Below are 16,522 nucleotides of genomic sequence, written 5' to 3'. Positions count from 1 at the left end.
TCCCAGAGCAACAAAGGAATTGAGAGGGAATAAAAACATTCCTACATCCTGGGATCTGGATGAACACAGAGTCAAGGCTTTCACTAATCTCCCTTCTTAGCAAACGTCGAAGTATTTATTTGGTGACCTTTCCTGGTTAGTTATGAGCAGCACTTTAACATCCTAAAGAGTGTGGGTCTGTAATTGTTGCCTCATTTAGATCACACCTAAAGTGCAATAAGATGGAACAGTTCTGCTGTGCTTAAGTTGTTTCTGAAATAGGTCCAGAATTTCAAATCAGGAACCGCTAACCAAAGGCTTAGAAAAAGGCAGCCTGACCTGCAGCTCATTCCCTCCTCTGGGGGCTAGCATCTTGAGAGGGTGAGCTCGGTCTGTTTCATGACCTAGGATCAGTTTCACCAGAGACTTTAAAAACTCTGGCAGCTTCAGGTTTTGCTTCATTATATGAAAGTGAATGAATGGGATGATAGAAACCATTAAATCTTAGTGCTTTCTACCAGTTTCAACAGTGTTCAAAACTCTTCATCAGCAAGAGACTTTTCTACTCCCAATGCCTCAAAAACTTCTACAGAAGTTCCTGAGAAGTATACTTGTGAAACAGAATAAACATATCACAGGGGCTGGGCATGGTGGCTTATGCCTGTTATCCCAGCACTTTGGGAGGCCGAGGTGGGTGAATCACCAGAGGTCAGGAGTTCAAGACTAGCCTGGCCAACATGGTGAAACCCCATCTCTACTAAAAATACCGGAAAAAAAAAATAGCCAGGTGTGGTGGCACGCACCTGTAGTCCCAGCTACTCAGACGTTGAGGCAGAGGAATTGCTTGAACCCAGGAGGCAGAGGTTGCGGTGAGCTGAGCTTGTACCACTGCACTCCAGCCTGAGTAACACAGTGAGACACCATCTCAAAAAAATAAAATAAAATAAATACACAGATCACAGAATATTATTAACCTGAAAGAGAAAACTGGTGCCCAGAGAAAAGAAATGACTTGCCTAAAGTCAAAGAGAAAGGTAATAGTAGAGGACCCTGCTGTCCTTCCTCACAGGGTCAGATGTGCTTTCTCCACCCACTTAGTCATTTAATTGTCCAATAATTATTGAATGGGCCTCTTGCATGCGTTGGACCTTATATAGTCACTGGGAAGTGGTTGAGTATCCAAAGAAGACACGATGTCATGGAGCTTCCCTTCTAGCGGAGGAAAATAGACAATAAAACTAACAAAGAAGCAAGAAAGCTGCATCTGGGATCAGTGCTTACAGAGAATTAAAACAGAGGAATGTGATAGTGACTGGCTGACTATTACAGATGGAACGACCAGGGAAGCTCTCCCTGAAAGGTGACATTTCAGCTGAGACTTGAATGGCATCCAGGCGATTCCTGTGAGAACCAGAGAGAGGGCATAAAAGCAGACAGGGATGGTTGGTGCCAAGGCCTGAGGCTGCTGAAGAATGATGACGGAGGCGCAGCAGGGCATGGGTAGATAATATAGGACTCTGCACATCCATGATAGGGTGTATGAATTTTATTACAAGTGAAACAGAATCTACTGGAGGGTTTTAAACAAGGAATGATCTGAATTCTCTTAAAAACATCATCCTGGCAGATGTGCAGAGACTGGATTAAAGGAGACAGGAGGATCAGGAAAAATAACTAATGGATACTAGGCCTAATACCCAGGTGATGAAATAATCTGTACAACAAGCCCCCTATGTTTGTTACCTATGTAACAAATCTGCACATGTATCCCTGAAAAGTTTTTTTAAAAAAAGAAGAAATAGTTGTTTTGGGCCAAATTCAGATGCCCTATAAGATACCCATGTGAGATACCAGCTAGATGACTGGATATAGAAATATACAAACCTGGTATTCCGGGAAGATGTTTGGGACAGGGGCATCCAATTGGGAGTTACTACCTTAGAGCTGTCATTAAAAAGTCATGGAATTGGATGAGGTCACCGGGCTAAAGGAGGAATGTTTGCAAAGGAGCAGTCCACCCCGCTCCTTTCCAGGAGGAGCTCTGTGCTTTTTTCTCTCACACACAGCAGTTCTTTGACAGTGCTTGAAAATAACAAAGGAAGAGAGGTGACTCTCAGCGTCCTTAGACGCAGCGTGTTTGGAGTTGGTGCCTCTTCCCCATAATCAAAAGGCCCTCAGAGGTGAGACGCGAAGACGCACACTCCCTGTGATGTGCGGCAGAGTGAACCCTGGTCCCTCACTCAAGTCCTTCATAAAGGAAAAGAAAAAAAAATCCATCTGCTTCCAGAAAACTGTTGAGTTTTACTTACTGTGCACAGGAGGAAAAACGAAGCCGCAGCTCTTCCCTTAGAGCCCGGGATGAGGCTGCCCCCTCGTGTCCACTAACAGTCATGACCCGCTCAGCAATCCAAAATCCATTTGTCAAAAGTTGGAGCACATACAGCTGCCTTTATTTCCTCCTCGCTTTTTTCTTAAATAAGCACCATTTTCTAGAAATCAATCCCAAGAGTTCCAATTAGAGGAACATAGAAGCACAAGGAAACAAAAAAAGGTCCAGATGACTTTAATCACCACTGGAACACCAAAAGGTGAGCGTTTAAAAAACACATCCTTCCTCCTAAAAGGTACTATTGTTTTTAGGGGCAAGGGAGAAGCCGAACTCAGTGACTCACCATAATCCCAACACTTTGGGAGGCTGAGAAAGGAGGGTCACTTGAGTCCAGGAGTCTGAGACCCACCTGTGCAATACAGCAAGACCTCTTCTCTACCAAAAAAAAAAAAAATTGAAAAAATTGAAAAATTAGCCCGGCATGGTGCATGCCTGCAATGCCAGCTACTCAGGAGGCTGAAGTGAGAGGATCGCTTGAGCCTGGGAGGTCAAGGCTGCAGTGTGCTATGATTGCACCACTGCACTCCAGCCTGGGTGACAGAGCAAGACCTTGTCTCAGAAAAAAAAAAAGTAGAAAGAAAAGAAAAATAACACACATCTTTCCCTATCGCACAAGTTATAATTCTCAAGCAGTGATACTGATGGCTTAACAGATTCAGATACCTGGTGTTCCTTTAAAATGCCCTAGGGAGTTTGATCTTGATGTGATTGGTAGGGTGATTAACCAGCATCTTGACGTGGGCTCCCCTGAAAGCAGAACCTGAGACAAGGATTTGAGTGCAGGTGATGTCAGAAGCAGGAGTGTGGAAGGCCAGGAGCAAAACAGGAATGAGGAGAAAGTAGGTCTGGGTTATTCAGCTGTTTACCCTTTGGGTCAATTGGAGCTCAGACCCACCAGGGAACTTCTGAGAACCCATGTAGAATTGTGCAGCTAAAGGGCAACAGTCTGGTGCCTTTTTCTTGTTTTTTTCTTTTTTGAGACAGAATCATTCTTTGTCACCCAAGCTGGTGTGCCACGATGCAATCATAGCTTACTGCAGCCTTGAACTCCTGGGCTCAAGCGAATCTCCCACCTCAGCCTCCCAAGTAGCTAGGACCACAGGCGCATGCCACCATGCCAGTTATTTTTATTTTGGAGACACAGGGTCTTGCTATATTGCCCAGGCTGATCTCAAACTCATGGCCTCATGCAAATCTCCTGCTTCGGTCTCCTAAAGTGTTGGGATTACAGGCATGAACCACCACACCCAGACTCTAGTGACTTTTCAACTAGCTCTCGTTCCCTGTTGAAGGATTGTTCTCTTGCACATCTGGGATAAGGCAGTTGACTGTCCTTCCATGGCTTTCGAGAGAGTCGAGGCAGAAGAGAATATGACCCACATGGAAATGCTTGAGGTGAGATGGGGGCAGGAACAGGAACTGTCCACCTCCACTGGGCTGAAAAGGATGGGTTGAGGTGATGTGGCCTGGGTATGACCAGCATCTATGTCCTCCAGGAAGAGTCTCATCTTGAATAATTTAGAGGACAGGGTGCCACATTTGCCATTTGCTACCTGTGCGAGCTTTGGCAAACTTCTTTTCCCTCTAAGCCTAATTTCTTCATCCATAAAGTAATTACAATGGTAGCTCTAATTAAATGCTCTTCTAAATAATAAATGTGTTAATATATGTGAGATGCCTAGTGCAAGAAGAAAAACACATTGTTTTGGTATTGTTAATAAAATAATAAGAGTAATAGCTCATTTGCCTTACTGCTTTCTAATTTTTGTTCACATTTATTGACTCAATTTTGGTCTTGCTCTTACTCAGTTGCTTCTGTTTATTTAGACACATGGTGGTTGCCTTTGCTTGTTTCCTTTCTTTCTTCTTCCTTCTTCCTTCCTAACAAATATTGATTGAGCCCTAACTGTGCTTCAGGCACTGTGCTCACCTCACTCTATAATTCTTCTTTGTTTCTCAGGCTGTAGTTAGCATTCTTTCCTGAATTACTGGAAATTCATTGCTTGTATAAATACTGGCCCCAACTAACCCCTATTCTGCACCACACAAATACTTTAAAGTCTTGTCCTGCCACACTGGAAATGCAACAAAAAGACCAGAACTTACATCTGAATGAGCAGATAGTCACCTAGCAAAGTTGCACAATCCACCTCTCTGCACCTCCACCCCAAGCATGCATTTAGGGAATGGTACAGAGTTGGCTTATTGTTTTTTATGTATTTGAAGACAAAATTTTTTTGTTTTATTTGTAGGAATATGCAACAACACAAACAGAGGAGTTACCCACCACTAAAGGCCACATCTTATTGTTCTTTTGCTACCCCACTTTATACCTACCCTGGTAACCTTCACTTAGTAAGTATACAACATGTATTAGCTACTGTATTCCTTCATTTATCAAATATTTTAAGCACTCACTATAATTGATGATTGATGTAGTATGTGCTGAAAAAGAACACAAAGGTGATTAAAATATAATTTGTAATATCAAGATCACTGTGGTCTACCAGAGAAGATAATATTAAGTGCCTCTAACTATGAGGATGTGTGTAATGTGTGTGTCTTCTCTAGAGGACAGTAGAATCCTTTAGGGAAGAAACTCATGTTTGTAGCCCCCATGGCACATAGTAGGCTCTTCTACCCATAAGTACTGGCAGAAGAAGAATGGAAGAAAATAGGAAACTCAGTTGCTTCAATGGAAAGAGAATACAATCCACTAAAAAAGGATCTTGGAAAGGTTTTGTAATGGTTTGAACGTCTGTCCCTTCCAAAACTCACATTGAAATTTAGTTACCATTGTAACAGTGTTGAGAGGCGGGGCTTTTAAGAGGTGACTGGCCCAGCACTTTGGGAGGCCGAGGCGGGCGGATCACGAGGTCAGGAGATCGAGACCATCCTGGCTAACATGGTGAAACCCCGTCTCTACTAAAAATACAAAACATTAGCCGGGCGTGTTGGCAGGCGCCTGTAGTCCCAGCTACTCGGGAGGCTGAGGCAGGAGAATGGCGTGAACCCAGGAGGCGGAGCTTGCCGTGAGCCGAGATCGCGCCACTACACTCCAGCCTGGGGGACAGAGAAAGACTCCGTCTCAAAAAAAAAAAAAAAAAAAGAGGTGACTGGGCCATGAGGGCTCTGTCCCCATGGGTGGAATTACTGCTGTCATAAAAGGGTGAGTTTGGTCCCTTTTGTCTCTTGGCTTTTCCACTCTTCTACCATGTGAGGAACAGTTTCCCATCTCCAAAGGATGAAGCCTTCAAGGCGCCATCTTGGGAGTGGAGACTGGGCCTTCACAAGGCACCATGCCTGCGAGTGCCTTCATCTTGAACTTCCCAACCTCCAGAGCTGTGAGAAATAAATTTCTGTTCTTCATAAGTTACCTAGTCTGTGGTATTCTGTTATAGCAGCACAAAACAGACTAAGACAAGTTTTATACATACACTGAATTGAAGTGGGTAATATTTCAATAGACAAAAAATGTGAAAAAAAGAGTACACGAGACCTGGTGCAGTGGCTCACACCTGTAATCCCAACACTTTGGGAGGCCAAGGCAGGTGGATCACCTGAGGTCAGAAGTTCAAGACCAGCCTGGCCAACATGGTGAAACCGTGTCTCTACTAAAAATACAAAAATTAGCCAGGCATAGTGGCGGGCACCTGTAGTCCCAGCTACTTGGGAGGCAGGAGAATAGCTTGTACCCAGGAGGCGGAGGTTGCAGCGAGCCAAGATCACACCACTGAACTCCAGCCTGGGTGACAGAGTGAGACTTTGTCTCCAAAAAAAAAAAACAAGAAAGAAAATAAAGAGTACGTGACCACCATGCGTTGTTTAACAATGGGGGATACATTTTGAGAAATGTGTTGTTAGGTGATTTTATTATTGTTAGGACATCACACAGTGTACTTACACAAACCTAGATGGTATTGCCTACTACACACTTGGCTATGTGGTAAAGCCATTGCTCCTAGGCTGCAAACCTGTACAGCATGGTACTGTGCTGAATACTGTAGGCAACTGTAACACAATGGTAAGTATTCATGTCTCTAAACATATCTAAACATAGAAAAGATAATGTGTTGTGCTATGACATTAGGACAGCCACTACATCACTAGACAATAGGAATTTTTCAACTCCATTATAATCTTAGGGGACCACCATTTTATATGCAGTCCATCATTGACTGAAACATTGTCCTGCAGCACGTGGCTATACTAGTCAAAGGAAGCACAAGCAAAGATACCGAGTCAGGAAATGTTTACACACACCCTATGATAAGAGTATGCAGTATAATGAGAATTTAGAAGGTTTATCAGGGAGTAACAGAAGAATAAGCTAGAAAGAAAGTTTTAGACCAATTAAATGATTGAATCTTATGCACGGGGATCCACTTATCATCAAATGCAATTACCAGGGCACGGTGGGAGGAAGATTTACACCTTATTATTTACCAGAGAAAGGCTGTATTTTGTTTTACCATGAAAGGGACAGTGTCCAGAATAGTTATTTCTATAATTTAGTCCACAAGTTTATGGAAGGAGCTATCTAGATATTACACATAGTATGTGAATTTCTATTCAAAAGATAATAGTCCATAGATTTTTTTGTGAGATTGTGCTGCACCTGTCACCTGAGCAGTATACACTGCACCCTATTTGTAGTCTTTTATCCCTCACCCCCTTCCCACCCTTTCCCCGAGTCCCCAGTCCATTGTGTCATTCTTATGCCTTTGCATCCTCTCACTTATGAGTGAGAACATAGGATGTTTGATTTTCCAAAAGACATAGTCTATAGATTGAATAATGTTTTGTACACATTTGCAATATCTATATATAAGGTTTTTAATTTAAAAATTCATTTAAAAATTTGTTCTCAATGAATGAAAAATATAAATACTATCAGTATATTAGCACTGATAATGGATCTAGAGATGATCAAATAAAAAATTAAACAGAGACTCTGAGTCTTCACAGATGATAATCTGGGGCAAGGTAACTAAAACTCACCATCCAAGTTTCTTTTTTTTTTTCCAGCTTTAACAACAATCACTGTTTGTTAGACACTATGCCTGGAGAACAGATGGAAGGAGGATTGACTGGAAGCTGTGAGACCAGTTAGGTAGCGACAGTGACAGTGATTTAAGTGAGAGACAATGAGTGTCTGAAGGTGATATCGGAAGAGGTAAAGAAGAGGAAGCAGCTGTGAGAGATGATGTATTCGAAAAATAAAAAGGACTAACTAGATGAACAAGATTAATTGGGTGTGGCAATGAGGCATACATTGAGAATATCTCCTATGTTTCTAACTTGTACAGCTGGGAGAATTGTGATGCCTTTTTCTACATATGTTTGCATGCCAGTGTGTGTCAAGAGGTGGAAGGAAGTAGTAAATGATGAGTTCAGTTTTCTTGAATTAAGGAGTATTTGGAACATCCAAGACAGACTATTTCAGCACACCTGGCTAACGACACACCCTACCAACAACTGTGCCATTTTAGGTTCAAGCAGGACCTTTATAACACTTATAAAAACAAAGTTTGAATTTTCAAAACAAGGGAGAGTTGTTTCCCTCCATGAATCTGAGCAAAAAACCTCTTGCCAGGCCAATTTACTGGAAGTTTTTCTACTAACTCTTAGCTCCTCAAGGGAAGGCACTCTCTCATTTATCTCTGTATCATCAGAACCTAGGCATTCAGGAAACGTTTGTTGAATTAATGTTAGAATAAATCTCTGTTCTATTATTATGAGTCTAAAGGACTGCTGAAAAGGAATCCAAGCCTGTAAACAGAGCTCTTTGGGAATGGGGCAAGAGGAAGGAGGAGCTAAAGAAAGCATCTTTCAGGGTAGGCATGGCGGCTCACACCTATAATCCCAGCACTTTGGGAGGCCGAGGTGGGAGGATCACTTGAGGCCAGGAGTTTAAGACCAGCCTAGGCAACATGGTGAAACCCGTTTCTACAAAATAATTTTTTTTTTAATTAGTCAGCCTAGTGGTATATGCCTGTAGCCCCAGCTACTCGGGAGGCTGAGGTGGGAGGATTACTTAAGCCCAGGAGGTTGAGGCTGCAGTGAGCTGTGATGAAGCCACTGCACTTCACCCTGGGCAACAGAGTGAGACTTTGTCTCAAAAAAAAAAAAAAGGGGGGCAGGGGCAGGTGATATCTCCAGAATATAACCAGTTGCTTCCTCCCACACTCATCCCCTGACCACTTGATTTCCATACAGAGTCTTAAACTAGAGATTAGCACATGTTTTAAAGAGGGGGAAGAAGAGGAGGAAAGGGAGAAGGAGAGAATAAGGAGTAGAAAAGCTTCCATGGTTCCCACTGGCTTTTCAGTGTATTCATTCCAGACATTTATGAGGCCTGGTTTTGTATTCTTGTGATGCTCTTCTATCCTTTTCTGTTTAATCTTAACTAAATTTAAAGAGTCTTCACTCTTGAAACCAAATGGTTATGAACATAGCAAATAGTGGATACTCAAAGCTGATGAAGAGGAAGCGAGAATGGAAGGAAGCAAGGACAGAAAGCAATATCCTTACACAGGCTGGCTTTCATTCATGGGACTACTGAATGTCGGTTTTTCTAAAGCACTCAAGAATTTCATAGAGAAGCTCGCCCGTCTTCATACCTGAAGATCAGCAGAAACATTTGAAAAATTAAAGAGGGCCCAAATCTTGGGTCAGTGACACACCTGTTCCCAAAGGGTGACCCAGTCCCTGTGGGGATTGAGTCTGATATGGGATAATGTGAAGGACCTGGGCTAGACAATCAATCTTGGCCACAGCCTATGGTGTTTGAGGGAAATTCAAAGGAGACAGTAGAGAGGAAAAACTGAAGGCTGAATTTAGCTGATAAGGAATTAAAATGGGCCTCAAGAATGAGTAAATTCATATAATCCATGGAGTAGGTCACTTGGGGCACTCTACTAGGACACTGGTATAACAAAGCTAGCTAAACATGGGTGTTCAAATGCCCTTCCCTTTTTTAATAACAATGCAGCTTGAAAATAAGAAAAATATTCATCCCCAAAGAATTCTCTGGAGGAGCTGGAAAATTACCTGCCTCCAGCTGGTACCTTGCTCTGTTAATGATTTGTATACAGGTGAACAAAAGGTTCAGTGCTCCTATTAATTACCTAAAAAAGGATTAATCTTCTTTTCACCAGGGAATTAGGAAATCAAGAGGTACATTGCCTAATGTTTGTATCACAGATGTCAGAAATAAATGTTCTTTCTTGTACACACACCATACTTTTCCCCAGTTTTCTTTGTACCCCCATTCTGTACACCAGTCTAGCAGGTTGGGAAGAAATAAATACATATTTGTCTTGGTTTTTGCTCAAATCCTGGAGGTAGAAATGATAGGGCATCAACTTTGTAAGCCAAAGCACATGGTAACCATACCTTTCACTTCACCATCAGAATATCCCCTTCCCCCTACATTCTCTCATATCAATCACTCCCTGAATGTGTATTTCACTTCAACTGGTCATGGGGTCCTCAGCCTTTTTAAAAAAAAATTTATTTTAGGTTCAGGGCTACATGTGTAGGTTTGTTATACAGGTAAATTGTGTGTCACTGGGGTTTGGTGTACAGATTATTTCCTCACCCAGAATTGAGAATAGTACCTGATATGGTTTGGCTCTGTCCCCACTCAAATCTCACCTTGTGGCTCCCACAATTCCCACCTGTTGTGGGAGGGACCCAGTTGGGGATAGTTGAATCGTGGCAGCGGATCTTTCCTGTGCTGTTCTCGTGACAGTGAATGTGTCTCACAAGATCTGATGGTTTTATAAACGGGAGTTTCACCGCACAAGCTCTTTCTTTGCCTGCTGCCATCCATGTAAGATGTGACTTGCTCATCCTTGCCTTTCACCATAATTGTGAGTCCTCACCAGCCATGTGGAACTGTAAGTCCAATAAACCTCTTTCTTTCGTAAATTGCCCAGTCTCAGGTATGAAATGGACTAATTCAGTATCCAATAGGTAGTTTTTCAATCCTCATTCTCCTCCCACCCTCCATCTTAAATTAGGAGCTGGTGTATACCATTCCTTTCTTTGTTTCCATGTGTGCTCGATGGTTAGCTCCCACTTATAAGTGAGAATATGTGGCATTTGGTTTTCTGTTCCTGTGTTAGTTCACTTAAAATAATGGCCTCCAGCTCCATCCATGTTGCTGCAAAGAACATGATCTCATTATTTTTTATGGCTGCATCATATTCCATGGTGTATATATACCACATTTTCTTTATCCAGTCTACCATTGATGGGTATTTAGGTTGATTCTAGGTCTTTGGTATTGTGAATAGTCACGGAGTTTTCTTAAATAACAGTAGGCTTACTCACTTACTACACTGCCTATGGTTGGAGTCTTAACTTGAATAGCCTACAGCCTTACAATTCACCTTCCATTAATGACCTCAACTCTAAACTGTAATGTAGATTTTCCCCCATCTTCATTGCCTTGTGTAAATATCCCACCAGAAACAACATTGTTTTAGGGGCATTGTACCACATTCCAATTGCCAAGAAGAAGGGCTTGCCGAAATGTTCATGCCAAATCAAGTAATACTGAATAGAATTTAAATCAAATAGGTATATTCAATAAGATATTTTGTTTTTCTGAAAACTGTTTATGTGTGTCATTATGTTCAGGACTTGTAATAATCAGCACTTGTAATGACTTAGATGAAGATGTAAATGGTAAGAGCTCAGCCTTGCAAATAAAGTGAAGATGTGGGGGAAATAAACTACTGAATGAAATGCAATATGCAACTGTCTATTAAACATGAATAAGTTGCTTTAAACCTAAGTCCTACTATTTTATCATAAAAATCTCTATAGAAGAGTTCAAGGCTGCAGTGAACTATGATTGTGCCACTGCATTCCAGTCTGAAAAACAGTGAGACTCTACCTCAAAAAAAAAAAAAAAAAAAATCCCTGTAGAGTTGCTATTGTTATTACCATATCTCTATCTCATAAAGTATTAGGCTTTATCATCCCTACAGCATACATGAAAAATCTTCTGAATCTGAGAGAAGGGAACAGAAAAAAAAAAACAACACCTCTACTCCTGGGGAAGAGGCAAGAACACACGCTGAGCCTAGACCATTAGAGATCTCCTTGCCCGGGTGAGGTGGCTCATACCTGTAATCCCAGAATTTTGGGAGGCCAAGGCAGGTGGATCACTTTGAGCCCAAAAGTTTGAGACCAGCCAAAGCAACATGACAAAACCCTGTCTCTAAAAAAGTACAAAAAAATGAGCCAGGCATGCTAGCACATGTCTGTAGTCCCAGCTACTCAGGAGGCTGAGGTGGGAGTTAGAGGCTGCTTGAGCCCAGGAGTTAGAGGCTGCAGTGAGTCGTGATCACACCACTGCACTCCAGCCTGGGCAATAGGGCAAGACCCTGTTTGAAAAAGAAAAACAAAAAACAAAAGCAGTTTATAGTATCACATTTGGGATTAAGTTAAAAAATATGTATCTCCTCTAGCTGAGGGGGAGAGGAGCAGGACCCCTACAGGAGCCCATCCTCAAGACCCACAGCAGAGTGCCTGCCTGATATGGAGGCTTCGTCAGAACAACAGAAAACATGAGCCCTCTGCTGCTCCCACCCCACCAGTGGCCTATTGCTGGAGAGGCAACAGGGAAGATCTAAAGCTGGTGGTAGAGACTGGGCACAGTGGCTCACGCCTGTAATCCCAGCACTTTGAGAGGCCAAGGCAGGCGCATCATCTGAGGTCAGGTGATCTCAGGAGGCAGAGCTCAAGTGGTAATGCTCACTCACCCACTGCTCGGCCCAGTTCCTAACAGACCACTGGCCAGTACTGGTCTGGGGCCTGGGGGTTGGGGAAGCCTGGTTTAAGCCATTCCATTTGTTACTGTGTTAGAGCAACCCTAGCAAATTAACATAGATGATAATCACAGAAAAAAATAAATTCCAAACCCCACTCAGCTCATGGCTAGGTTGACTCAACCACTATACTAAAGGCCTAGCAGAAGGAAAGGCGTGCACATTTCCATGATAAAAACTATTTGCTTCAGTCTCTACAATACTAATGCTATCTGGCTTCAATCAAAACTACTAGGCATACGAAAAAGACAAGCCAAAAAAAAATACTGTCAAGAGACAAGGTGATCAACAGATTCAGACTAATACATGACACAGATGCTGAAACTTGACAGGGAATTTTAAATAATTGTGTTAATGGCTGTAGCAGAAAGATGGACAGCATACAAAATCAGATGAATTATTATTTCAGCAGACAGATGGAAATTATAAGAAATAATTAAAGCCAGGTGCAGTGGCTCATGCCTGTAATCCCAGTACTTCAGGAGGCCAAAGTGGGAAGATCACTTAAGCCCAAAGGTTTGAGACCAGCCTGGGCAACACAGCAAGACCCCATCTCTACAAAAAATTTAAAAATTAGCCAGGCATAGTGGTGTGCACCTGTAATTCCAGCTACTCAGGGGGCCAAAGCAGGATTGCTTGAGCCTAGAAGGTTAAGACTTCACTGAGCTGAGATCATGCCACTGCACTCCAGCCTGGCCAACGGAGTGAGACCCTATCTCAAAAAAGAAAGAAAGAAAGAAAGAAAGAAGTGCTAGAAAGAAAAAACACAGCAATGGGGTGAGGAATGGCTTCAACAGGCTAATCAACAGACTTGACACAGCTGGAAAAAAAATCAGTGAACTTGACTATACATCAATAGAAATTACCCAAACTAAAACTTGAAGAGGAAAATGAGAGAAAAAAATAGAATGTAGCATCCAAGAGCTGTAGGAAAATATCAAATAGTTGATTATTCATGTAACTGGAACCCTACAAAAAGAATCCCATTTCTTTTCCAGCAAAAGAAAGAGAGCGAGGTAGAAAAATATCCAAAAAAAAGAATGATGAGGAATATTTCAAAATTAATGACAACACCTGTGGTTTGGCAGGATCGGTACGAAGCAAACATACCTATGCACATCCTAATCAAACTGCTAAAAAGGAAAGACAAAGAGAAAATATTAGAAAGCAGTTAGAGGGGGAAAGACACATTGCATGAAGAGAAACAAAAATGAGAATTACAGCAAACTTCTTGTCAGAAACTATGCAAGCCTGACGATAATGGAATAACACTTTTTAAAAGGCTAAATGGGAGGAGTGGTCAACCCAGAATTCGACACCCAGTGAAAAAATCTTCAAAAAATAAAGGAGAAATAAAGGTTTTCTCAGACAAACAAAAAAAGAGAATTTATTACCAGTATAAATATTTTAAAGGAAATATTTCAGGCAGAAGGAATATGATATCAGAAAGAAACTTGGATCTACACAAAGAAATAGAGTCTCTGAAATGGAATGAATAAAAGTAAATATAAAATTAGTTTCTTTACTTCTATGTCTAAATGAAAACCGACTGCCCAAAGCAAAAATAATAACAATGTAAAACAGCATATGTCAAAGTAACATAATGTATTGGGGATCCAGGCCTTTGGCCTCCCAAAGTACTTAGAAGAAAGTATTAAGAGTATAGTGCTGTAAGATCTTTACACTACACATAAAGCAGTACTGTATTATTTTAAAGTAGATTCTGATTAATTGAAAATGTATCAGTCCGTTCAGGCTGCCATAACAAAATACCATAGACTGGCGGCCTAAAGAACAGAAATTTTTTTCCCACAGTTCTAGAGATAGGGAAGTCCAAGTTCACTGTGCCAGCTGATTAAGTTTCTAGTGAGGGCTCTCTTCCTGACTCAGAGACAGCCACCTTCTTGCTGTGTCTTCGCATGGTTGGGAGAGAAAGAACAAGCTCTCTGGTGTCTTTTCTTATAACGACACTAATCCAATCAGACCAGGGCCCTACCCTCATGATCTCTAACACTAATTACCTCCCAAAGGCCCTATCTCTGAATACAATCATGTTGAGGGTTAGGGTTTCAACATATGAAATTTGTAGGGACACAAATATTTGGGTCCATAATAGATGTATATTGCCGACCCTAGGGCAATCACAATTGGAAACAAAAATATGCAGTTTAAAAGAAGCCAGAAAAAGAAAAAAAAGAAACAAATAACAGAATAAATAGAAAACTAGCAATATGGGAGATTTTAATCCAACCATATCAATAATTACATTAAAGCAAGCAGTCTAAATACACCAATTATAAGACAGAGATTGTAACATGGGATTAAAAAGCAGAACCCAATGATACGTGAAACCAACTTCATATATAAAGCCATAGATTAAATTTAAAAGAAAGGATAAAAGATGAACCATGAAAACAATCATCAAAAGAGAGCTTGAGTTGTTTTACAAATATACATAACAGACTTGGAGATAAAGAGGGTACCACGTAATGACAAAGGGATCAATTCTTCAAAAAGACATCACAATGCTGAAAGTGTATGTAGTTAACAACAGAGCTTCAAAATGCATGAAGCAAAAACTGATAGCACTAGAAAAGGAAAAAACTCTACAGTTTATAGTTGTGAACTTCAACACTTCCCTCTTAGTAACTGATAGAACAAGTAGACAGAAAATTTGTAAAGATAGACAAAATTTGCAGGACACTATCAACCAATATGATTAAATCGACACATAAAATGCTTCACCCACAATAGTAAAATATACAGTCTCTTTATATACACATTATCCAAGACAGATCATATTCTGGGTCAAAAAAAGAAATGTCAACAAATTTTAAAGAACTGAAATTATACAAAGTATTCTCTGTAAACATAATGTAATCAAAATATAAGTAAACACCAGAAAGATATTTGAGAAACCTCCCAATGTTTGGAAAATAAATAATGCACTTCTAAATAACTCATGGGACAAAGAAAAAATCACAAGGGAAATTGGAATGTATTTTGAGCTGAATTAAAATGAAAACACAATACCAGGATTTGCAGGATGCAGCTAAAGAAGTATGCAGAGGGAAATCTGTAGCACTGAACATCCACATTACAAAAAAAAAAATTCTCAAATCAATAACCTCCCCTTCTACTTTAAGAAACTAAAAAAGTAAGAGAAAATTCAATCCCAACCAAAAGAAGAAAGAAAATAATAAAGACTAGATCAAAAATCAATTTTAAAAAATTTAATAGAGAAATACATGAAAACAAAAGCTTGTTCTTAAAGATGATCAATAAAATTGACAAACCACCTGCCAAATTGATCAGGAAAAAAAATTACCAATACCAGATGAGAAGTGAGAACACAATAAATTCTATAGATATTAAAAGGAAAATAAGGGTATGTTCTCAACAACTTGGCCAGGCATGGTGGCTCACACCTGTAATCCTAGCACTTTGGAAGTCTGAGGCAGGAGGATAGCTTGAGCCCAGGATTCAAGACCAAGGCTGGAAACATGGTTAAACCCTGTCTCTACACATAATGCAAAAACTGTCTGGATGGCGTGATGTGCACCTGTAGTCTCAGCTACTCAGGAGGTTGAAATGGAAGGATCACTTGAGAGCCCAGGAGGTCGAGACTGCAGTGAGCTGTGATTGCGCTTCTGCGCTCTAGCCTGGGTGACAGAGCGAGACTCTGTCTCAAATAGATTAGATGACAGATAGATAGATAGATGATAGATAGATAGATAGATAGATAGATAGATAGATAGATAGATAGATAGATAAAAATAAACAATGTAGGCTAGGTGCAGTGGCTCGCACCTGTAATCTCAGCATCTTGGGAGGCCAAGGCAAGCAGATCACTTGAGCTCAGGAGTTTGAGATCATTCTGAGTAACGTGGCAAAATCCTGTCTCTACAAAAAATACAAAAATTAGCTGGACATGGTGGCTCAGGCCTGTAGTCTCAGCTACTCAGGAGGCTGAGGTGGGAGGATCACTTGAGCCCAGGAGGTGGAGGATATAGAGAGTCAAGATTGCAGCCGGGCGCGGTGGCTCACGCTTGTAATCCCAGCACTTTGGGAGGCCGAGGCGGGCGGATCACGAGGTCAGGAGATCGAGACCACGGTGAAACCCCGTCTCTACTAAAACTACAAAAAATTAGCCGGGCGTGGTGGCGAGTGCCTGCAGTCCCAGCTACTCGGAGAGGCTGAGGCAGGAGAATGGCGTGAACCGAGGAGGCAGAGCTTGCAGTGAGCCGAGATCACGCCACTGCACTCCAGCCTGGGTGACAGAGCGAGACTCCGTCTCAAAAAAAAAAAA

General features: G+C 41.3%; 1 long non-coding RNA gene across 1 annotated transcript in view; it reads right to left on the bottom strand.

Moving 5' to 3' along the window:
- Positions 1-2,321: 2,321 nt before the first annotated feature.
- The window catches only part of LOC131383845 (uncharacterized), a 54,793-nt gene continuing 40,592 nt past the window's right edge, over positions 2,322-16,522 (bottom strand). The window contains exon 4 of the long non-coding RNA XR_009214214.1: positions 2,322-2,468. This is a non-coding gene — a long non-coding RNA (uncharacterized LOC131383845). The remainder of the gene's footprint in view (positions 2,469-16,522) is intronic.

Source organism: Hylobates moloch, unplaced genomic scaffold (assembly GCF_009828535.3).
Source record: "Hylobates moloch isolate HMO894 unplaced genomic scaffold, HMol_V3 SCAFFOLD_6, whole genome shotgun sequence".
In the NCBI taxonomy this organism is placed as follows: Eukaryota; Metazoa; Chordata; class Mammalia; order Primates; family Hylobatidae; genus Hylobates; species Hylobates moloch.
Note: the sequence above shows the minus strand (reverse complement) of the source record. Positions and strands in the feature narration are given on the sequence as shown.